General features: G+C 43.0%; 1 protein-coding gene across 1 annotated transcript in view; it reads right to left on the bottom strand.

The window, feature by feature from the left end:
* Positions 1-3,412, bottom strand: part of LOC125461226 (docking protein 5-like) — a 521,375-nt gene extending 517,963 nt beyond the window's left edge. Inside the window, exon 1 of the mRNA XM_048549743.2 lies at positions 3,340-3,412. The gene's annotated coding sequence lies outside the window, so the exon portion shown is untranslated. The remainder of the gene's footprint in view (positions 1-3,339) is intronic.
* Positions 3,413-24,075: the final 20,663 nt, after the last annotated feature.

The raw sequence follows: 24,075 nt of genomic DNA, 5'->3' as shown, positions 1-24,075 counted from the left end.
AAACCAGCCCAGTTCGTCCCCTCCCCCTACTGCACCACACAACCAGCCCAGCTCTTCCCCCCCACCCACTGCATCCCAAAACCAGTCCAACCTGTCTCTGCCTCCCTAACCGGTTCTTCCTCTCACCCATCCCTTCCTCCCACCCCAAGCCGCACCCCCAGCTACCTACTAACCTCATCCCACCTCCTTGACCTGTCCGTCTTCCCTGGACTGACCTATCCCCTCCCTACCTCCCCACCTACACTCTCTCCACCTATCTTCTTTACTCTCCATCTTCGGTCCGCCTCCCCCTCTCTCCCTACTTATTCCAGTTCCCTCTCCCCATCCCCCTCTCTGATGAAGGGTCTAGGCCCGAAACGTCAGCTTTTGTGCTCCTGAGATGCTGCTTGGCCTGCTGTGTTCATTCAGCCTCACATTTTATTATCTTGGAATTCTCCAGCATCTGCAGTTCCCATTATCTCTCTCTCATGAGAACTTGCCTCTCTATTATATGCTGCCAGTAAGGAGGTAGATCTTCCCCCAGAATCTTCCTCCTTTGCATCTAACCACTGCCCTCTTGTTGAGCATTGAGTCCTCCACGATCTTCTTCTCAGTTGTACTCAGGGAGCCTACTTCTCCCAGAATCTTCCTCAGTCGCTCCTCACTACCATCTTTGTTATACCAAGGAATTTAAAGCATGTGCAGGTCTAGGAGGCAGGAATGAAACACCATGGTGCATTGAAGGTGAAAGTCAGCAGGTGTTAACTGAGGTGGGATCCCACTGCCCATTGGAGCAGACACACCACTAGCCCACCTTATCCATTCCATTGAAGAGATGGAGCACCAACACATATTAGGAAACCAAAAGCAGTGAACTATATCTGGACAGGTCAATGCTGAAGGAAATGCTGGTGGATGCCCATAGTGGTCTTAATGTGCAAACTGATGTAGGGGGTGAAAGACTAATCAAACCATCTAAGTAGCTGGTTCCCTCCAAAGTTTCCCTCAGGATAGCCAGTTCTCATCTACCAGCTATTGACTTTAAGAATGTTACAAAGTGGTGGAACAAAAACTAACAAGGATCACCCTGAGATCTGCGAGTGAAGAGCCAAGAGCCTGATGCTGAATCCCCATTCACCGATGTCACTTTGAGAAAATGGCACATAGCTAATCTTTCTCTGACGATATTGAGGACCCAAACTCTCCTGTCTCTTTTTCAAATCAATAATGCAAACATATTTGTTTGGAAAAAAGAAATGAACTTAAAAAGAGGTAGTAAGAATCACTCATGTAATCTTAATAAGACAGTGAATTTGATGCTCAATGTTGTCACTGAAATAATTCCGAATTGTAATTAAAAAGGTTACCCCAGAGGCTCCAGTGATCTCTCAGTTTGAGAAAATAGTTTTCAAATGTAATTTAATTCCCTACTTCTGTACTGTGGCTGCATGAGTCCCATGGGCTGCAATGACATTGGCAGTGTTCTAGCATCCATGAATTCAATCTATTTAGCCTGCAATAGCTTAAGGCAGAATAGATCATGTAGCACTTAAGGCTGTCCTTTCTGCATTACAAACAGTTGGTGTATTATTATTGAGAGTGTTTATACAACTGTTCAAAACTAATGACTTCATTTGAGAATGCCATTACTTTCAACATCATTAGGAAATCCTGTACTTACGTACTTCTTTCCATTCATGGGAAATGGGCATCACTGGCAAGGCCAAACCTTTTTGCTCAACTGAAACTTATTTTCATTTGGTTATAGTGCTATGTGTTCTTGAAGTGTTGCAGTCCCTGGGGGATTGGTAGACCAATAATTCTGTTAGGAAGGGAGCTCAGGGACGTTGACCCATCAACAAGGCGAGAATTATACTTGAGGTCAGAACAATGTGTGGCTTGAAGGGGAAATTGAAGCAATGACCTTCCCAGATATCAGTTGCCCTTGTCATTTCAGACAGCTGAGATTATGGATTTAGAAGTTGCTGAGAATAAAACTTTGCCAAGTTATTGCAGTGCTCCTTGTGTACACAGCTGCCACAGTTTACTGGAGGTTGGGAGGGATTAAATGTTTAGTTTGGTGGATGACATGCAAATCAAGATGGTTGCGGTGTCCTGAATGATTTTGAGCTTCTCAAGTTCTGATGGAATTGCACCCATCAAAGTACATGAAGACTGTTACATCACTCTACAAACCTGTGCTTTGTAGATGTGGAAAAGCCCTGTTGAGTCACAAAGCAAGCTGGTCAGCATAGAATATTCAGTCTTGAAAGCAGACTTGTAGAGATAGCACTGGATGTTATCCTTCCCTGCCTGTGGATTTGATGGTGGGGGCCCTACAAAATCCAACAGGTGGTGCTCCTGCCACCTTCTGTCCCTCAATCTACCTGTCTGAAATTTTATGGGCAAATGAGGGAGGGGGTGAACAGGATGCCCATTCTTAGGCCTAATGTGACTATTAAAAGGCTAATTAATGTACTGGAGAGCCATGCAACAACATCTGGAGCTGAGATGGCCAATCTCCATCAACCTCAATGACCTTGCTTTCACTGGTAGAGGATTTTGCATCTAGTTCTCATTGCCTTTAACTTTGCCACGTGTTATGACCATGAATTGTAACCCCGTATCCCCTATGGGCATATTGAAGTTAACTATGTGTTTTTTTTTCAAAAAAGGGCATAAATCACAAAGTTGACTGCAAATGAAAATTCAGTGGCTGCCTAGAGAGAGAAAGTCTGGAAATGTCACACCTGACGAGGTGTCAAGGAGGTTTGAAAGGAAGACAATGCAGTGCAACTATGAATTTTGCAGACTGTAATTATGATGGTAAAGAAAGACAACAGGTTGGGCAAGATGCATATTTGCATGTTATCCCTTTTAAGAGTACACAGAAGCAAGAGTCAAAAGCAAACTGGGCTGTGTATTAAGGGCTTTATGTGGACTAGAGTGCTGTAAGAATCATTGCTCTGAGTAACAGCCATTTGACTGTACCGAACAACAGGTAAAGAAAAGGTTAAAGTAAAGTCTCTGTGGTGCTGCATTAGCTGCTGCCAAAGGGATTCAGGATAACAGTGTTTCAAACAGCACAAAGCCAAGAATCTCAAAAATCGACTGTTCAACCAATGTGAATGTTACTGGTAACATTCATGGCAAAAGCAGAAACATTCAACTATCCACTCTCCATAATCAATCCAGAGACTAACCTGCATACCTTTTCTAACCTTTCTCTTTTTGCACTGACGGCTTATTCCTCATCTGCACCCATAAGTGTCTTGTGAAAGCGTTTCTTCTCACATTTATTAATTAATTACCTCACTCTTTATTTCCCCTGTGAATTCAAAGAACGTATGATTAAATTACCTCGTTTTACAGCATGTTCATTTGTGTTCAAATGTTTCGTTTAGAGAAAGCCATCCACAAAGGAAGGGAGCCATCCACAAAGGAAGGGATCCTATTATAATTAACCTTGTTATGACCTACTGAGAATGTGAGTGCGTAACCAAGCGAAACCAGTTAACTCCTCCTCACCCAAGAACTTGATGGCTTGAAGTATGTCAACTGGAACCATACCATACTGAGGAAGCTGACCTAGAGATTGATGAGAGCATAGGGCCCTTGATGGCGTACTTGCGTTAATATCAAAAGCAATACTTCTTACCTAAACTCACCTAGGTAGTTCAGCTTTTATTTTACATGTTTGAGCTAAAACATTGAAATGAAGCTTTCTGAAGGAAGGTCACTGGACTTGGAATGTTAACTCTATGTTTTCTCCACAGATGCTGCTAAACCTGCTAGCTTTTTTTCTGGTAATTTCTGTTTTTGTTTGTTTCAGATCACTGAATCCACAATTCTTTGTTTTGTTACACAGGAAACAAAGGCAGTTCACCCCCACAATGTAGACCAATGCTGGCATCGTGACCTGACCAGTCCCTGATGGTCTTCTGTGCCCAGCTCACATCAGCTGTCAGGTCCTGTCAGCCTTGTAGTGCCTGAGTCCTATCACCCTCGAGCACTGCTTCCTCCAGCTCAATGTTCCCATCATCCTCCTCAGAAGACTGGTCTTATTGACCCAACTCCTCAGTATCTGTCACATTACCTTAATTTCTCCTCCAATTGTGCAGCACAAAGCATGCTGAGATGGTGACGCATGCTCTGCCCAGGCTGTACTGGAGGCAAACCCACCCATCGCACCACTCCCCGCCTCTGCCCACACCCCCCACCCCCACCAAACACTGGCTCTGATAGCTCAAGCAGTGGAACAACATATTCAGCAGGCCTGAAATCTGCCCCACCACTGCCCTGTTTCCAGTATGTGCACAAACGCGGTGAAGGTGCTGCACCAACCGAATGTCAAGCATTTTGTGCATCAATGAGAGCACCTGCTGCCTTCCACCTCATGTCAACTTTGCTGTTCATTAGGATCCATCATCGTACTTACATGACACATGATACAGTGAGGATTCCTTGGTTTTACAGCAACACTGGTAGTTGCACAAATAGCACATTCAGAAATGCCATGTTCCTTTTGGTTTATGCTACTCTGATAACTATTTCCACCCATTCAGGGCCCTGCCTGCCTTGTGGAAACTCATTGCATTGAGCCTCACCTCCAGCCAACCTCCCTGTCCCCAACATTACACCCTAATGATGCCCAGCCTACTCCTCTACACTTCACTTCTGAAGTCCACAGTGGTGGTCCCTGCCAATAACACACCTCTTATAGCTTACCTGACTCTCCACAATATTCCACATACACACCTATTTAATTACACACAGAGTTTCACCTGTCAACATTCTCATTCCCAACTTCACAAATGCCTCTGCAGCATTGACTCAGCACCTCTTTCGCAGTGATCTCCCTACTGCCCTTAAATACCTCCTCCAACAATCAATGATGGACACACAAGACCATATTTGCCCCAGACATCTGACTGCCTTTAACAAGCAACTTTTAGACATGCCTGACCAGACCTCTGACCGTTTTGTTTACAGTCCCTCAACCGATGAATGTGACTACCCTGACCGTTGCTACAGGATGGCTATTGCTTCCTCCCAGACGGCAGGCAGACAGACCCCATGAATGTGAGCACTTGAAATGAATGATTAACTGTGGCCAAACTCCTGGACTGTTTGTGGACTGTGCCTCTGACCAGTGACCCCCTGAAAGATAACGCTGCCCTCCTTGCCTGGATTGAGGACTAGTTCCCATCCAGACTCTGACATGGCCATTATTGAATGTGCAATGTGTTTGCCAGGCAGCTGCTTGGCCCGCTGTGTTCATCCAGCTCCACACTTTGTTATCTTGGATTCTCTAGCATCTGCAGTTCCCATTATCTCTGGGACATGCTATAGATGTCTAATTGATGTCTCGGTGGTCAGTACAACAGGCTGTTCAGTCCCTCCCCTGCCCCAGACAGAATCTGATTAGCAAGCATACCAAGCAGCCCTGTCTATATGTCTGTCTAAAAGTGCATATCAATACAGCAAGATTGAGAGCCTTTGGCTTGAGCTGAAGTGTCCATGTGCTAACTATTGCCCACGTAGCACAGATGCTGTGAGCACACAGGTAGACATTGAGGGAGCAATCCTAAGAGAGCAAGTGAGCAGCCCTGTAATGCAGCCTGATCCAGTCTGTGAGCTACGTGCCTGTCCCTATCCCAAAGTGCCCTTGCAGCAGTTTTCCAATGCTACTTAACTGAGTCCTGAGCAGTCTGCATGTGTATCATTGAGGTGCCACGACGGTCATGAGAGATTGGCATTTGAGTTTAGCCAATGTCTGACGAGGGTTCTGTGCATCTGCTGCCCCTGGATCTTGCCCTGAGGTTTGCTTTAATGAGGAGCAAAACGGAGGGTCTGCACAGCCAGCAGTGAGCTGAATTTTCCAGGTTCACAGCTACCTAGAATACACCTCCTCCCACCCACCCTCCTGCAAAAATTCCATTCCCTATTCTCAATTCCTCCGCCTCCGCCGCATCTGCTCCCACGATAAGACATTCCACTCCCGCACATCCCAGATGTCCAAGTTCTTCAAGGACCGCAACTTTCCCCCCACAGTGATCGAGAACGCCCTTGACCGCGTCTCCCGTATTTCCCGCAACACATCCCTCACACCCCGCCCCCGCCACAACCGCCCCAAGAGGATCCCCCTCGTTCTCACACACCACCCTACCAACCTCTGGATACAACGCATCATCCTCCGACACTTTTGCCATTTACAATCCGACCCCACCACCCAAGACATTTTTCCATCCCCACCCCTGTCTGCTTTCCGGAGAAACCACTCTCTCCGTGACTCCCTTGTCCGCTCCACACTGCCCTCCAACCCCACCACACCCGGCACCTTCCCCTGCAACCGCAGGAAATGCTACACTTGCCCCCACACCTCCTCCCTCACCCCTATCCCATGTCCCAAGATGACATTCCACATTAAGCAGAGGTTTACCTGCACATCTGCCAATGTGGTATACTGCATCCACTGTACCCGGTGTGGCTTCCTCTACATTGGGGAAACCAAGCGGAGGCTTGGAGACCGCTTTGCAGAACACCTCCGCTCGGTTCGCAACAAACAACTGCACCTCCCAGTCGCAAACCATTTCCACTCCCCCTCCCATTTTCTAGATGACATGTCCATCATGGGCCTCCTGCACTGCCGCAATGATGCCACCCGAAGGTTGCAGGAACAGCAACTCATATTCCGCCTGGGAACCCTGCAGCCTAATGGCATCAATGTGGACTTCACCAGTTTCAAAATCTCCCCTTCCCCTACTGCATCCCTAAACCAGCCCAGTTCGTCCCCTCCCCCCACTGCACCACACAACCAGCCCAGCTCTTCCCCCCCACCCACTGCACCACACAACCAGCCCAGCTCTTCCCCCCCACCCACTGCACCACACAACCAGCCCAGCTCTTCCCCCCCACCCACTGCATCCCAAAACCAGTCCAACCTGTCTCTGCCTCCCTAACCGGTTCTTCCTCTCACCCATCCCTTCCTCCCGCCCCAAGTCGCACCCCCATCTACCTACTAACCTCATCCCACCTCTTTGACCTGTCCGTCTTCCCTGGACTGACCTATCCCCTCCCTACCTCCCCAGCTATACTCTCTCCACCTATCTTCTTTACTCTCCATCTTCGGTCCGCCTCCCCCTCTCTCCCTATTTATTCCAGTTCCCTCTCCCCATCCCCCTCTCTAATGAAGGGTCTAGGCCCGAAACGTCAGCTTTTGTGCTCCTGAGATGCTGCTTGGCCTGCTGTGTTCATCCAGCCTCACATTTTATTATCTTTGAATTTTCCAGGTACTTGCTTTGACTTCTCTGTTGAGGTTTCTTGGTCTTAAGCTTGTTTGGTTAGTCTAGCTTGATGAATATTAATGAGGTAAGTTGTGATGTTAATAAGGCATTTAACAAGCTACTTGGGGCTGCTTAGAGTGTTGTCCATGCTTTGGATGTTTTGACCAGTTTATGAATAAAAACACTTCACTTCAAATGCTCTTAGTGGTGAGGTGGACAAACAAACACAGAATTCAGTTTGTGGTTCACCTTGATTTTATAAATAAAATATTCCTTACTAAAAATGTTTATGTATTAAAAGCATTTCCCAAATTCCCACTATTTTTTCTCTGTCCAGCTCTATCTGTCTGAGAAAGGATTTTATTCACAGCTATCCGTGTGTTTGAGCTGGGCTGTTGGAATCTCTTTCCTCTCTGATGTAGGCCTGGCTCTCTTTCACAAAGGTGGATCTTGTGGATCAGGGTCGATCTTCTTTCTCCCTCTCTCCAAGTTGCTGATCTTCGATGCTGGGCCAGATCAAGTCTTCGCTGAGAAGCTAGCCAGGTGCGTGTATTTATCCCCGCTCAGCCTGGATGTTACAGAATGTTCTGTGGCTCTTAGTCATGGGGTCAGAAGCTGAATTCCATACTCCTGACACCAAGATAGACCTTGTTGAACTTTTGTCTCATTCTGCCACAAATGTTGTTAGAGCCAAGATTTCTGTTTAAGGCTGTTATAAGGTTCCTCCCTTTACACGTTTTCTTTAATTTCAAATTGGTCCCTGAGGAGTGTCGATGGTACATCCATCGGTGATTTGTTATCGAGGGTGTAAGGGTAATGGTTGATGGTAATGAGGCATGAGTTGGCTTGAGGTGGTATTAAATTGGCATCGGGATATAGACATTAAGCAGCAGGGAGAATAGGTTGGTGAAGAGTTATGAGGCTGTAGAGGTTAGTTCAGCAGTATGAGATGTCATGAGTTGGCAAGGACAAAGTATGGGCAGTGTAGGTGCTAGGTGAGAGGGTGTGAGAGGTAAGGATTAAGAGGCCTATTCCCAGAGTATTGAAGTGGGCCTCTTAGTCTGCCTGTCTCTACACTTAACACTGTGTGGCTGACTGAACTCTTTGTTGGATCAGTGGGCCTCACCTTGTTCAACACCTATGTTCCTCCATCCAGTGAAAACATAAACGTCAGTGGCACTTGACTCTGGGTTCCCATCACTCTGACTCTCAGAAACGTAGCCCATTATGTCAGGACGGAGTCCATATTCTGACAATGACTCCGGGTAGAGCTCAAGACTCATTTTTGTTACTCAAGGTTGGACACAAAGGGGAATCGAGGAGTATAAAGAGAGAGGAGGAATGAACAAAAATCTCCATCATCTAAAATACTGGACAAAACATTGGACTTTCCTAATATCTAAAATATTTGGACAAAAGTCTGACCTCAAGCTGCAACAAACACACACAGCCAGATGATTTCAGCCTGGGACTATTGTTCATGTTGGAATTCCAAAATACACCTCCACCGAAGAGAACAATCAAACAGATGTAACACTCTAGACTGGAATTAACTTTTACACCTTGAGCTAGATAACACTGCAGATTCAATCAATACTCATTCACAGAGATATTGGGTATTGAACTTCATTCTGAATCCATTTACACATACTCTTAACTATCAGGAATTCAGTTGAACTAAAAAGGGAATATGAGAAACTCAACGGATAACACAAATTTGAGAGGAGATAACGAGGCACACAGACTTTATCTGAGGGCCTCATCTGGGAGAGGAAGAGCCTTTTCAACAAGCTTCTGCAGAAACAGTTTCCCCACAGGCTCCAGCCCCAACAAGCAGCTTCAGAGCCCAGAACCGTGAAGTCCGAACAGAGAAGCTGAATGGGGAAGACAAACCAAGAGCATCATCACAACAAAGGATATCTGGTGGGGGTGGGGGAGGGCAATGTGCAGGGTGGGGGGATGCGCTGGGGGGGGTGCAGGGGGAGGCGGCGATGCACTAGGGGGGGTAATCCAAACAAGGACTTCCAGACATGGGCCCGCTCTAAACCAAGAGAACTGGCTTCAAGAACCTCAGCAACTGGACACACTTTAAAATTGTGTTTTTGTCAGTGGTGAACTGAAACTCCCAAGATCTCAAAGTTTCCAAACCAGCTATCGGGGCGGGGCGGGGGGGGGGGGGGGGGGAGGAAGGTGGGTGGTGACAGTGCAGGGACCCCAAGGATAGAAAAACCTGATTAAAGTTTCTTTGATCAAAAGTGCTGTTTAGCTTTTAATCGTGCTTAACCTGAGATTAATTTAAAATGTATTTAATTACTATCTTCTGTATTGTTGATTGCATCAATTTCACTGTTTTATTACATTCACCTTTTCTTTTGTATTATGCTCACATTTATATGTAATAACACAGAGGTTCTTTTGCCCTGAAATGCTTGTCTACTGCTTTCTTTATTTCACATTCCGAAAATAAATGCAGTGTCAGAACCAAGGATTTGGGCCTGATTCGAACCATCTGAAAATTAGCCCAATTACTGATTGCAAACCAGAACCCAACAGAGGGTGGGAAAGTGGAAATAATATACAATACCAGACACGTTGTCCTTGAAAGATGGAGCAGGCTTCTTTTGGATATCAAGAAATGTTTGTGAAATTTCTTCCTTCTTCCTCCAGAAACAACAAAATAAATAGTTAATTATTGCAGGCTGCAGAATTCAATCTTGATCCATAATAAACATTTCTATTCTTGTTGCAGAGTAACTACTGTGTTCTGAACAATGCTCACACCATCTCTCCTTAGAAGTTTTTATTGCTTTTGATCAGCATTTATTTCATTTTTCTAAGAGTTAAAGATTGCATTAACTGATTTTTCTTTGTTAATTCTATGAATTTATTGGAAAATTCCCAGTCTTATCTGTTGTTTATTCATACTGTTTTTGTGCCAATGCAGAGTAAGCTATTTAATCTAGTTACGTTCACATTATCTGTGACTCTCATCAATTACATTCAATCCAAATTTTGTCCTTCAGTGGGAAATTTGGTTTTACTCTCTATATTCGTAGGCTCCTTTTGCAAAATGAAATTGCAGTTTGATACTTAACATTCTTTATTTCAATACCTCAAATATCTCAGGTAGGAATTATAAAACTGCAAACAATATTCTGAGTGTGATTTTCACGACTTTTATCGAGTTATAATAATTTGTTCTGACTTACAATAGCATTGCAGCCTGAAGCATGCCAAATTTTGGATGTGTATTTTGATAATTCAGGGTCTAATTTGGCCAAGGGTGGCATCACAGATCCCAAGCAAAACTATAACAATGTGTATCAATGGGAAAACTCTCTGGCGGTCAGTTATTTTCATCCATTTACAGGATGAGGGCTTTGTTGGCTAGCCCAGCATTTATTGATCATCCCTAATTGCCCAGAGGACAGTTATGATATTGTTGTGGGTCTGGAATCACATGTAGGCCAGACCTGGTAAAGATGGCATCTTCCTTGCCTAAATGACATTAGTGAATCAGATGGTTTTTTTTTTCCTGGCAATTTATTCATTAGGCTCTTAAATCCGGACATTTATCGAATTCAAATTCCACCATCTGCCGTGGCAGGATTCGAACACAGGTCTCCAGAACATTACTTGGGTCTCTGGATTAACAGCCCAGCAATAATATGACTAGGCCATTATCTCCCTTATATAAGTCATACCTGACAAATAGGGGGATTGTTGGGGCTGTTGGAGATCACCCATTTTAGCTCCAAGGCATCTTTACATGAGTTCCTCAGTGTAGTGTCCTAGGCCCAACCATCTTCAGTTGCTTCATCAATGACCTTCTCTCCCACCTAAGGACAGAAGAGGGGATGTTTGCTGATGATTGCACAATGTTCAGCACCATTCATGACTCCTCAGTCTCTGGAGCAGCCCGTGTCCAAAAGCAACAAGATCTGGACGATAGCCAGGCTTGGGCTGACAGGTGACAAGTAACATTTGCACTACAAAATAACAGGTTATGACCATCACCAACAAGAGACAATCTAACAACTGCCCCTTGACGTTCAATGGTGTTACCATCATTGAATCCCCCAGTGTCAACATCCTGGGGGCTATCATTGACCAGAAACTCAACTGGACTTAACACATAAATGTAAAGGCTACAAGAGCAAGTCAGAGGCGAGGAATACTGCAGTGAGTAACTCAAATCTGAGCTGTCTGAATCCTGTCCACCACCTTCAAGGCATAAGTCAGGAGTTTGTTGGAATACTCCCCACTTGTCTGGATGAGTGCTGCCCCAACAATAGAAAAGAAGCTCAACACCATCCAAGACAAAACAGTCTACTTGATTAGCATCCACAAGCATACAATCTCCACCACCAATGCTCAGTAGCAGCACTGTAGAAATTCACCAAAGATCCTCAGACAGCATCTTCCAAATGCACAACTACTTCCATTAAGATGGACAAGGGCAGCAGATAAATGGGAACACTATCACTTTCAAGTTCTCCTCCAAGCGACTCACTATCCTAACTTAGAAATACATCACCATTCCTTCACTGTTGCCAGGTCAAAATCCTGGAATTCCTTTCCTAATAGCATTGTGAGTCAACGTACTGCAGGAGAACCCAAGATAACAAAGTGTGAGGCTGGATGAACACAGCAGGCCAAGCAGCATCCCAGGAGCACAAAAGCTGATGTTTCGGGCCTAGACCCTTCATCAGAGAGGGGGATGGGGGGAGGGAACTGGAATAAATAGGGGGAGAGGGGGAGGCGGACCGAAGATGGAGAGAAAAGAAGATAGGTGGAGAGAGTATAGGTGGGGAGGTAGGGAGGGGATATGTCAGTCCAGGGAAGACAGACAGGTCAAGGAGGCAGGGTGAGGTTAGTAGGCAGGAAATGGAGGTGTGGCTTGGGGTGGGAGGAAGGGATGGGTGAGAGGAAGAACAGGTTAGGGAGGCAGAGACAGGCTGGGCTGGTTTTGGGATGCAGTGGGGGGAGGGGTCAAGTTCGGCTGGTTTTGTGATGCAGTGGGGGGAGGGGAAGAACTGGGCTGGTTTTGGGATGCAGTGGGGTGAGGGGAGATTTTGAAGCTTGTGAAGTCCACATTGATACCATTGGGCTGCAGGGTTCCCAAGCGGAATACAAGCTGCTGTTCCTGCAACCTGTGGGTGGCATCATTGTGGCACTGCAGGAGGCCCATGATGGACATGTCATTGAGGAATGGGAGGGGGAGTTAAAATGGTTTGCGACTAGGAGGTGCAGTTGTTTATTGCAAACCGAGTGAATGTGTTCTGCAAAGTGGTCCCCAAGCCTCCGCTTGGTTTCCCCAATGTAGAGGAAGCCACACCGGGTACAATGGATACAGTACACCACATTGGCAGATGTGCAGATGAACATCTGCTTAATATGGAAAGTCATCCTGGGGCCTGGGATGGGGGTGAGGGAGGAGGTGTGGGGGCAAGTGTAGCACTTCCTGTGGTTGCAGGGGAAGGTGCCGGGTGTGGTGGGGTTGGAGGGGAGTGTGGAGCGGACAAGCGAGTCATGGAAAGAGTGGTCTCTCTGGAAGGCAGACAATGGTGGGGATGGAAAAATGGCTTGGGTAGTGGGGTCGGATTGTAAATGGCAGAAGTGTCAGAGGATGATGCGTTGTATGCGGAGGTTTGTGGGGTGGTATGTGAGAATGAGGAGTATCCTCTTGGGGCGGTTGTGGCGGGGGCGGGGTGCGAGGGATGTGTTGTGGTAAATGCGGGAGAAGCGGTCAAGGGCGTTCTCGACCACTGCGGGGGGAAAGTTGTGGTCCAGGAAGAACGTGGACATCTGGGATGTGCGGGAGTGGAATGCTTCATCCTGGGAGCAGATGCGGCGGAGGCGGAGGAGTTGGGAATAGGGGATGGAATTTTTGCAGGAGGGTGGGTGGGAGGAGGTGTATTCTAGGTAGCTGTGAGAGTCGGTGGGCTTGAAATGGACATCAGTTTCTAGCTGATTACCTGAGATGGAGACTGAGGGGTCCAGGAAGGTGAGGGATGTGTTGGAGATGGCCCAGGTGAACTTGAGGTTGGATGGAAGGTGTTGGTGAAGTGGATGAATTGTTCGAGCTCCTCTGGGGAGCAATGAGGCAGTGCCGATACAGTCATCAATGTAACGGAGGAAGAAGTGGGGTTTGGGGCCTGTGTAGGTGTGGAAGAGGGACTGTTCCACGTAACCTACAAAGAGGCAGGCATAGCTTGGGCCCATGTGGAGGACTGCAGCATTTCAAGAAAGCAGTCACAACCACCTTCTCAAGGGCTACTAGGGATGGGCAAGAAATGCTGGCCAGCCAGCAACGCCCACATCCCACAGAATGGCTAAATAAAAAAAATGAATCCGCAATGCTCAGGTACCAGGTATAAAGGATCAATGAGTAGAGTTTCCCTGGATGCTTACCATATTCTCAACTGCTATTCATATTCAGAAGACTTTGCGTTCTGAGTATACATTGTCTTTGACTTCATCAGGCTCAAGTTTTAATTAAAGTGCCTACCTGGGCTACAGTAATCCTCGTGGAGTTACTTGAAACATTTAGCTTTCCCTTAAAATTTGCCCTCTTTTAATTCACCATGGTTTTTAGCTCTCTATCCCTGTTATTTTCAGAAGTTCTGTCTCTCTCTCTCGCTCTCAAACTCTGTCCCTCTGAATTAATCCTTCTCTTCATCTCCTAATTAGAAATTTATCACTGTCTGCCTAAAACACACTCAAACACTGATCTTCCAACCTCTGTGTGGAGAATTTTAAAGGTTCACAACACTCTGAGTAAAAAGTATCCTCCTCATTTTAGGCCTAAGTGGCAGTCAGTCATTGTTAAGTTGTGCTCTGATTCTAGGCTCCCAACCAGGAAAACATCATTTCTGCAGCTACCTATCTTTCACTTTAAGTATTTTGCACTGTGATCACCTCTTATTCTTGAAAACACTGGAGAATGTGGGCCAGTTTGCTCAATCACTCTTCAAAGGTTGGTCCCACTGTCTGGAGGTCAAGTCTGGATTTCAGTGTCTTTTTTTCTAATTTTTGTTCTTTATGTATATTTGTTGTTGTTTTTTTCACTACGTCTAGTTTGCTGCAACTTCCATGCAATTTCAAGAAAATCTCCATTATTTCAACAAAGCTCCACCAATTCCTGTGAATTGGATCTTTTTCTATCAGATATAGTTTTATTCAAATTAAACCCAAAATTTTCTCAGAATTGGATCATACCAAAGAGTAAATGAGAAATCAAGAGCTATCTAGAGGCATTCCATTGGAAGGGAGCAATGACAATGTCTGGAACTGTTAATATATGCTTGTCATTGGTCTACTGACATCTTTTTACTGTGGATTTAGAAGATGGGTTTAGTTTATGCAATATTAATGTACAGGCATGTGTATTGCTATCGAATGGTGACACAGAGTGCAGGGACGTTACTCATATTGTTGTTACATGGAAGAACAGACGTTACAGCGTGAAAGTGGAATGGGTAAACCTACAAAAGTGTTCAATATATTATTTTTGTTTATTGCTACAGGTTGATCATGAATTGACAGAGGAGTTGGCATGGTGAAATGTAAGTCAGAGTTAATTTTGTTACTGTCAATATATCCTCTCATTTTTGCAATGGCCAAATCGATTAAGTGTGTGGGCCTTTTAAATTCTTTTATGGAGCTATCCACACATACTACGTCAAAGGGTCAACTTGTGCCCACAGATTAGAGGGAATATTGATTTCAATGTGACCAGTGAGGCTTGCAGATAAAAGCTTTGTTCGATATCGCTAATGACTAAAAGCTAGTCTATTGTTGTGCACACCCGTTGAGGAAGATTTATGAAGCTTGCAGAAAATTCAGAGGAAACACGATAAAGCGCAAGAAATGTCAATATACAATATGTTTTATATCTTCATATATATACACACACACTTATATATCCCTATTCTAGATTTGATGCTAGCAGGATTCCAACAGGATACAACTCCCAGATAAAAAGCTACTATTGTTATCTGCCCTATGTATTGCTTTTAGCACTGGCTGATTACTTTTGATGGCAACTTCATTCTGAATAGTTCACCAGATTTCAACCTATCAGTCTGGCCATAATGCCTATCTTAAAATGACAAAAATTAATAGGATACTATAGCAGAAACAAAATCAAACAGTTAACAGAAACTTATAAAATTAGAACAGAAATGTATCAAATCAAATTCATCTGTGTGCACTTTCTCTGCAACTATAACACTGCATTCTGTGCTGCTATCCTGATGCACTTCCCATGGTATGATCTGCATGTGTAGCACGCAAAGCAACGCTTTTTACTGTACCTCAATACATGTGACACAATAAATCAAACTTAAACAATTTCACTGCAGGTGACGATGTATCCCAACCTTGCATTGCCCACCTGTCTCTAAAGGCCTCTATCATGCCAGTGAATAAAGCATTCTCCCTTTCAATGGACATTGCAGTGCAGACATAACCCCAAAAGAGGGGCAGGCAATCGGTACGATGCCAACTCATAAAAAGACTAAAGAAGGGCTATAAATAAAATCTTTCAACACACATCTGGAAAACCATTTCTCCAGGCCACGAAAACCATCTGACTTCAAGTGAGTTTACTCAATCTCCTATTGCATCGCTGTATGCAACACTGCCTGCCTGATATCCAAGAAGGAAAGAAAAAGGAATCCTTTTTAATGTGTCCCCCACTATGTATACTCACTGCTGGAAGAGAATATGATGCCAAGGCATGTCTGAGCAGTGGACAAACGTGAGAAACTTTAGAATGGGCAGCAGCAAACCATTCAGGAAACAACTTTCGCCATATTGAAAGGTGCAGGATATCTTTCCCTTAGATGGCTCATATTGTGTGGTGCCGCATCCCGAGGAACGGTTCAGTGAATGGAGCCAATATCAAGTACCAGGAGCCAATTTGTCTTGAGCCGCCTCAATTCTCTGTGCAGTCTGAGAGATGAGTACTACAGACAGAAGGCTCTGAATGGCTTGGGTCATGTAGTGAACATAGACTGATGTCCTCTCAGCCAATAGCACCAGTATCCTCCGGGGCAGTTATGTCTATTTTGAGTTATATCTACATTCAATCAAGAAGAAACATGTTAACTAATTGGAGGAGCATGGATTACCAATAGGAAATGGCTTTATTGTGATTACACTGATAGATTTGATAGGGAGCAGATTGACAACATTAACACATTCCAATCATTTTCACTTTCAACAGTAGTTTCCACATGGAGTAGCACAATATACATTGAAAGTATCATTGCGTAATTCTTATTAAGTCGCACTACAAAATGTCTAATTAAAATCAAAATGAAATGTTTTGAATTTGTGTGATAATCTCATGATATTTTCCATGGTAATATCTATTCTCGTGTCTCCTGCAGTTAGAATGTGAGACATTCTTGTTTTAAAATACTTCTGCCATTTCAAAAATTTTTAGAATATATTCCCATTATTATTTTCTTATTTATTGTTTATTCTGCTATGCCTCAAGTAAATATGCCTTCAGAAGAACCAAATTGCCTAAAAAATGTTTCATGTTGACAATCAAAATTTTGAAACATTACTGGGCCACCTAAATTTTAATGATCTAGAAAATCATTGAATTCCACAAAAACTAAATGTTAGGCTTTTTATTTAGTATTATCATAACAACACAAAGTCAAGTTTCAATCCTTTTGAATTTCTGAAATGCAAGAATTGAACAATGGTATGAACAATGCTGCAGAACGATGACAGATCCTCTCAAACAGCTCAGTAGCAAGTTCTTTCAGGTCTCAATGAATAATCATTTGAATATATCAAAGCTCAATGAGCTGCAGCAGTGGTGAATAATTCTTATGTTGAGTTGAAGCTCAATTCTAATGTACTTAAAAGGTTATTGGAGTTCAAATCACATATGCCTACATAAATAGTGCATGTGTTGTATAGCATTTCAATGCTAAAAATATTCCTGAAGAACATTATCCTACTGTCAGACCATAGAAAACTCCTTAGCTGGAGAGATATTCAAATTACAAGGGCTCTAACACCTGTGAACAAATTCAAAGTAAAGTGTCCATTTAGATTTGATGCAATCTGGCTGTTATAAACTGCCAATGCGATAACCCCAATAAAGAAATCACTGCACCGGAACAAAACCATTAGTTCACAAGCCATTAAATTGCTGTCTGTGACATTAATGTATGAACACAGTAAAATGTCAAATGAGCATGTTAGTCTAACGGACTGCTGCAATCAGATGTTTCTGAATGACAATCTCATAGCTAGTGCAGGCTGTTTAAATAGCGGGAGTTAGTGTCACCTTGACAATATGAGTGGTAATCTGTTAGAGTGGACTACCCACTCATTCAGAATGCACCTTACTTTCATGGTTTTCCATTTCTGCTGGAGTTGATAATGACAAACCTACATTATTAAAACATCCTTGTATAAATTTTTGACCACTCTGGCTCCCATCATCAAACCCTTTCAGATTATTTTGTTTCATAGACCTTCCTTCTAAAGGCAATGTATTCATTGTTCCCTTAATTTCTGTCGTACTAGATCACAATTCTCAATTTATACAATCTCTGATCTGAGCCCCCAGTTCACCTCCTAGGAGAAACCAGCAGCTGCCCAAAATTTCATATTCTTCCCCAGATAGCTCTTGTGCCTTGTGAGCAGTAATAGCTTATTCAAGTATAGGGACTTTCCCAAACAGAGTAAAACAAGGCAGGAATCCTGCACAATCTTGAAAGATGTGGACCATGGTAGGATGTATGGATGACAAGTGGAGTGAGGATCATTTCAATATTGAGATCATCTCATTCCATGTTCTATGCTTTTAACAAATGGTATGGAGACTTTCTCACTACACAGTGGCCAGATGACAATTGATGATTATTCTTGCTTGTTAAACACCTTGTTAACCTGCCTCATTAATATTCAGCCTCCTAACATACCAATCTGGCTGAACAAGCTCAATGTCAGGAAAACTAGACAAGGAAATTAGACCCTGGTAGATTACTTTCACCACTTGCTTCTAATGGTCTCTAAGTTGGACACTGGGCAACAATATCTCAAGAAACAATCAATAAGCATATGCCAAATGCACTCCTCCTCCATGGGCTTAATCAGTCAACTCATCATAACTATTCTGGCACATCTACAATTGACTGGCAGTGCCCTCTGGAAGGGCAGGTATACATTACAAGGTACACCAGCGATTAGAATTAAAAAAAAACTGAAGTGGGGTTACTTTGTACAGGGAGCAGGCATCCAGCTCAAGGACTGGATCAGGCTGCATCTCAGCAATGATTGCTTGCTCTCTTAGCCCTCACTCATTTGGCTACTAACTGCTTGCTCATAGTTTGTCTGACCTGCTTTGATTTGCCTTGTCCTGCTCTGTCAGTCAATTAGTCCAGTCACACAACTATGCAGCTTCCACTACCTCAAAGCAGTGCCTGGTTGAGGGAATGCACATCTTGTTGTTTACCAGTGCACTGCATTAAGCTCACACCTAAATCTAGTGCCTCCAGAATACACCACAAAACACTGTGTGTGCTGCGAGCAGACAGCTAGGTGTCCAACTCCTGGGGAGCAGAGCTTACTGAAGTCCATGGAGGAACCTGTCAATCAAAGGGTCCCATCATAGTACGTTAAGGGTGGCCTCCAATACCAGTCAAACCCGCTGGCCCAGTCAGGTCTCCATTGTGAGGTGGATGTTGTCTCAGTTGGAGGGCCTGTCCTTTTATAGTTCAGGGAGGAGGGCCACAGTCAGTCTAATGGCTCCACAATGGCAAGCCCAGGGGCAGAGCTAAAGCAGTTGGAGACAGTTATATGCACCATTCAGGAAACTGGGCATATCTTAGACAGGGCTGTCCAGTCTTGTCAGTTGAGGAGGTGACATTGTCAGTCCATTATGCTGTGCAACAGAAACTAGGGAAAGGAGATGGTGTAAGTATGGCCCTTCCTGGCACTGAGCATTGGCTGTTTAATCATTGGGACTAGACACAGCAGGCTCTGGAAGGAGATCACATGCTTTGTTCTACCTTAAATTAGAAGAGACTTGTTAAAATGTATCAGTCATCACAGTTATAACAACACTCTTATTAATAAAGAAATTGGGCATCCTGTGGAGGAAGGTGTGAACAACTGAGGTAGTAAGAGCATCTTCCCTTTCATCTGGTCAGTCAGTCCAGGCCTACAACAGTTTCTTGCTAGGAGACACCAATGCCGATCTGCTGTGCCTGAGGATAATGTGGACAGCGTTGATTAAGTAAGAGTAAGAATGAACTAAATGTACCAAAACTTGGCCAGATCGATTCTGGTCCTAAATCTGCATCAATTTCCCAAGGCAGTACTTGCACCTTATGGTGGTGATGGTGATGCCAGATGATCCAGTGCACAACCTAGTCAAAGTCCGGTGACCCTGTACGATCCTTGGACTTGGGAACAGCTAAGACTTTCCCTAGAACTCTGCACACTTAGTTTCAATGGTTGCAGAGCTCTGGTATAATTCATTATGTTATGCTATTAAAAACATTTCACAAGTGTGCTTTGCTGTGCTGACTGCTTCTTGGCACTGGCTGCGATCCTCAAAAGTGACTAAGATCCACATGTCTTCAATAGAAGAGAACTGGAGGCTGTTCAGTAATAAACTATCAAACAATTATTTGTTGTTTACACTGTTTACAATGGAGACAGTCACAAGACTTCAGGAGAACCTTTCTCAGGTTCCTGCTACTGACATCAACTGACATTACTGCTAATGCAGTCTAACAATTAACTTAACTATTAACACCTTAAACTATACAAATAATTATGACAAACATGTTAGAGAGATTCAAAAATGTTTTCTGTTTTATAAGTGACATTTTGATTGATGTTTCAATCACTACTGATCACAATGGAAGGATAAAAGAAGTTTTAAAACCTTTGCAGCAAGTAAGACTATCTTCAAACCAGAAACATGATTTCTCACAGACTAATATCAAGATTTTGGGACATATTATCCAAGCAATAGGAATGATATCACCGACACAGAAAACATGGGTTATCAAATAAAAGCCAAAATAACTGTGAGTGCTGTAAATCAGGAACAAAAACAAAGTTGCTGGAAAAGCTCAACAGGTCTGCCAGCATCTGTGGAGGAGAAAACAGAGTTAACGTTTCGGGCCCAATGACCCTCCCTTAGAACTGAGGAAAGATCTCCAGACCCAAAACGTTAACTCTGTTTTTGCCTCCACAGATGCTGCCAGACCTGCTGAGCTTTCCCAGCAACTTTGTTTTTGTCCGTGGGTTATCAAATCATTCCCATCAGTCAGAAATGTCATAGGACCAGAGAATTGCATCAGAATAGTCAACCCAAGTGGGCAATTTTTTTCCACATCTCACACAAATGAAGGAACCATTGTGACAAATCTTTAGACAGTAATCAACTGGAGACATTTGAGGTATCAAACAAAAGCTTAATCTCATCAGATATTTCCAACTCATTGTGATCCTGAGCTATCAACCACCATAGCAGCTGATGCACCAGATTAGGGGCAATGTTATTCTAATTATTAAAAGGTAGGACAAAAGAAAAGACTAATTTACTATGTACCCATATCATTACCAGAAACACACCAAAGGTATGCCTTGGTCAAAAAAGAAGCTCCAGTAGATGTAACAATATACAAGAAATACTGATTTACAGTTATTTATCAATTTGCAATAGACTCGGACCGTAAGTGTTAAACATCAAAGAAATTTTATCCATCAAGGATACAAAAAATGTGATTAAAAATTAAAAAAGATCTTCACTACAAATGAACATTTTCAGAACGTTACAACCAGAGTAAGTGAATAATATCTTCATTGAAGACATAAAGGACTTTACAAAATTGACCATTAGGTACTTGTCTGGAACAGTTAGAAACTGAGGGAATTTGGACAAACATATAAAAATAAACATGTTTCTCTCAGAAAGGTTTGATATGATGGGGTGGCAGAAAATTAGAAGTTAAGGAAATAAAAACAGGAAGGATCAACTATGCAAATGCCCAGGATCAAAGAACTGACATTCCCTGTTGACTTAAACAATTCAGAGTGTAAGTAAAATCTTAGAGAACACAGATCATCAGGAATCTCCAACAGAAGCTTGAATGAGATCAAATAAATTGATGAAATCACCACAACATTTATCCAAATTAAACAAAGAGTTTGGGGAGAGATGGGGGAGAATGTATATATTATGCAAGCACAAAAACTTGGGGAGATTTAAAGTGTTAACATTTGAATTAAAGGTTTAACATTTTCCTAAATAATATATTGCACTCAACTTTGGCCATGGCTGCCACGATAATATCAGAGATAGGTGCATGAGGTGGGTAGATGAATGAGTGAATAGGTGAGAGAGGGGAAGAGGAGTTTGAGAGTGGTTGGGATGAGTGAGAGAGTTAAATTGGTGAGGACCAGTCAGATCAAATTAAAATGGTCAGGTGTTACGGAGTAGCCATGCCTATTTGGGTGTTTGAGTCTTGGTGTAGGGGATAGGTTGGTTAGTTGGGCTTTAGTGTTGCAAGGAGGGGCAATTGGTTGGGAGTGGTAGTTATGTCAGGGCTAATCAAGATGAGTCAGGCTAGTTGTCAAATAGTGGGTGTTAATTAGGTCTTATCTGAGGTTAGTTTAGCCAGGATGGGTAGTTACAGCAGGTTGAAGAGAAGTTAGTACGAGTCAGGTGGGATATTCAGTTCAGGAGCTAGTCAGGATCATTGTAGGGTAGTGAGGGCAGATAAATCAGGTGGCAAGGGTAGTCAGCTGGTGGGTGTTAGTTATGTCTGGTCGATGGGTAGCTATGTTGGTTTGGTGGTGGGAAAGGTGGTGAAATCAGATAGTTGGAGATTAGTAGGTTAAGAGTGGGGCTTCAGTTGGAGGGTGATGTGGGCTAGTAGGGAGGTTGCCGTTGTCATCAAGTTGGGAGAGTGGGCCAATGAAGCAAACAGGAACATTTTTCAGTTAAAGCCCACACAAATGAGATGTGTGAATTTCCTTTCCTGATCGTCTGCCATGTCTATTATCTATTGCTGCTTTGTTAAAAGGGGAGGAACAGGGGCTATCTTAAACAAATGCAGTCATGTTTAAGTGTAGTGTCTTGCATACCTCAATTGTAAATGAATAAAAACATCAACTTTTATCATAATGGGTAAGACGATTGATTATCATTCATCATAAGTGATCCTATGAACTAGCAGTCGAGTAAACTTTCCTGGTCTACACATAAACACACCTGAAACGAATATATGTGATTCAGTGAGTTAAAGTTCCACGTCATCTAAATAGCATTTTAAAAATCAGTGGGGGTTGAAGATTTGAGAGAGAAATAGCAAAAACAAATACAGGACAAATCCAAAGAAGTAACAGTTTACACATAGCATTTTTATTTTCAGTTAATTTTACCTACAGCATTTCAACAGTCCATAATTATGAATTTGTGTTATCTATCAATGAAGCGGGCAGTAAAGAAAATCAGGATGCAAAACTATGTCGGACCATCCTGATCCATTAATATTACTGTCCAAGTCAAATTTATAACTTTCTTAAATCAATATTTCCAAGACAACCTATCCTTTGGTGTATCAGAAGTAGAAGCAAAAGCAAACAGCAGAAACAAATAGCTTAATGAAGAGCTGCTGCTGGGCCTCAATTCCATTTCCTTAGTGTGACCAAACAACAGCAAAACAATCGGAAAAGCCGAGGAGAGAAATCACAAGAGAAATATATTGTGAAAGAATGAAGTAGGCATTATGAAACAAGCAAGAAATTGCCAGGTGAAGATTTCAACAGATGGGATGAGAAAAGAGTGAAGAAACAAACAGTTGGAGGGGTAAATGCAAGAAATTAAGTTTTGCAAGCATTAATCCTTTTTGTGTTACAGTGGCACCAGTGTTCAAAGTTAATTGTCCATAAAAGACTATCAGAGTTCCTTGGTGGAATCTGACTGATTAACGTTGGTGAGTTATTGCTGTAGGCCAATCATTTTGAATGTATGTTGTTTTGTAGATGTGAAGCAAGATGGGAGGAGAAAAATAGTTAAACGGAAACACTGCTTAACCAAAGGCTAAAGTGACAAAGGGAAAAAAGATTAGAAAGAGAAAATACTGATTGAAGTTTTGTCCACCAGACCTTATCTATAAATGCCAACTGTTTCTGTCAAGCAGTCAACAAACAGAGCATGTGTGTAAAAAACAGAGCTCTTGGAATGAATGGCTGATTTATATCAGTAGCAGTTTACAGGCAGTCAGGTCTAATAGGACGATTGAAGAGCTTCCAAGCAATTTGTAGAAAACTAACTTTCCTGCCTCATTCAGTGACAATTGTTATATTGTAAAATTTGAATTGTGCATTCTTGTTATCAGTGATTAAATTTGCTTTAAATTTTCAAAATCTGCACCTAATTTTATTATCAAAACTGCATCTTTTCCAAAATGTCTATTTCTGATAACAGAATTTTACATTATTCATGTTAATCTATTGTAATTCAATGGAAAAAAGACCCAAAAGAAGATGAAAGCCTGCTATTACATACAGCATAAATTAACAATATAGTTTGCGTTGCCAAGGATTAATTTATTCCAGTGTCACTTAATTTCAAGTTAAATGCTAACATTTATTTCCATAACAATACTACTGGTCATGGATTTTATCCTGGATAGGAGTTCTTTCCTGTACGGAATGGGGACACTGTGATATCAGAAAATCCAGAAGAATGGGAATCCTGAACGGCCCTCAAAATTGAATTGCAGGCTGACTGCCTTTTAAGCGGTGTTCC

Source organism: Stegostoma tigrinum, chromosome 19, assembly GCF_030684315.1.
Source record: "Stegostoma tigrinum isolate sSteTig4 chromosome 19, sSteTig4.hap1, whole genome shotgun sequence".
Taxonomy (NCBI): domain Eukaryota; kingdom Metazoa; phylum Chordata; class Chondrichthyes; order Orectolobiformes; family Stegostomatidae; genus Stegostoma; species Stegostoma tigrinum.
This window is presented reverse-complemented; position numbering and strand designations above follow the sequence as displayed.